Source organism: Aythya marila (genome assembly GCF_965140915.1).
Source record: "Aythya marila genome assembly, chromosome: 19".
In the NCBI taxonomy this organism is placed as follows: Eukaryota; Metazoa; Chordata; class Aves; order Anseriformes; family Anatidae; genus Aythya; species Aythya marila.
The window spans coordinates 11,219,553-11,220,533 of NC_139060.1; positions in this window are offsets into that span (position 1 = coordinate 11,219,553).

Sequence of the window (981 nt, forward strand, 5' to 3'; positions counted from 1 at the left end):
CATGAAATGTAATGTACATTGTAATCTTTTAAAAGAATCAGGGTTGCATTTGCAACTTTTAAAAAAGCTAAAGTGGAAACATTGGGTCTTAGGTTTAACACAAAACAGTAAAACTGTTGTAAATACTGAGAAACATTTTGAATGTTCTTCATCTTGTTACTAATCCACGCAAAAAATACAACTAATTGTAATGCATACAGACTTCAGTATTCAGTACTGTATATTCCACCCTGTGTAACAGGGCGCCCTTTCTTTCTCTCTTTTGTATTGTATGCGATTCTGAAACTGATTGAGTCATGAAAATAATTTGTGGCAGTGATTCTAATGTATTAAAACGTTTCGTGTTACTTTCTAACTGGATTACACCCTGGATTGAAAAGTCTTCCTCGTGGTAGTTATATGTAGTTTCAAACATGAATAAACTTTTTGCTTTCATGATCAAATGTTGATGCAATTTCTTCCTGCTCAGTTTAAGTCAGACCTAGAAGCTAAAGTAAGCTAGCAAGTGTACAAGCTGCCGTAAAGCAGGAGCTAAGCATTTCTTTAAATACAAGTAGCTAGTTGTGCCCTCTCGCCCAGAGGAGATTTGGCATTCCGGGTGGAGTGTGTGCTGACAGCAAGCAAGAGCCTGCTGGGCGAAGGCTTCATAACCCCAGGTTCCCCCCATCCCTAGCCTCCATTTCCATGCTGCTCTGCTCAGGAGCAAAAATCCAAGTGGAGGCTAAGGAAAGGGTCAGTTCTTTAGATAAATTTAAAACCCATCATCATATTCACTCTTAATCACCATTTTTATTTAACATTAACTTTGAAACTACAACCTCAGCTAGCAAGTATAATTTGATTATAAAAATATTTTTCTTTATTAAAAAAACTTTTTTGGAAGGACATATATATATAAATGCTAATTTTAAATCTTTTTAATAAAGTAAAGGTCAATAACAGGTAATAGCCTATTTACCATATCTCAAGGAAATTGACTCA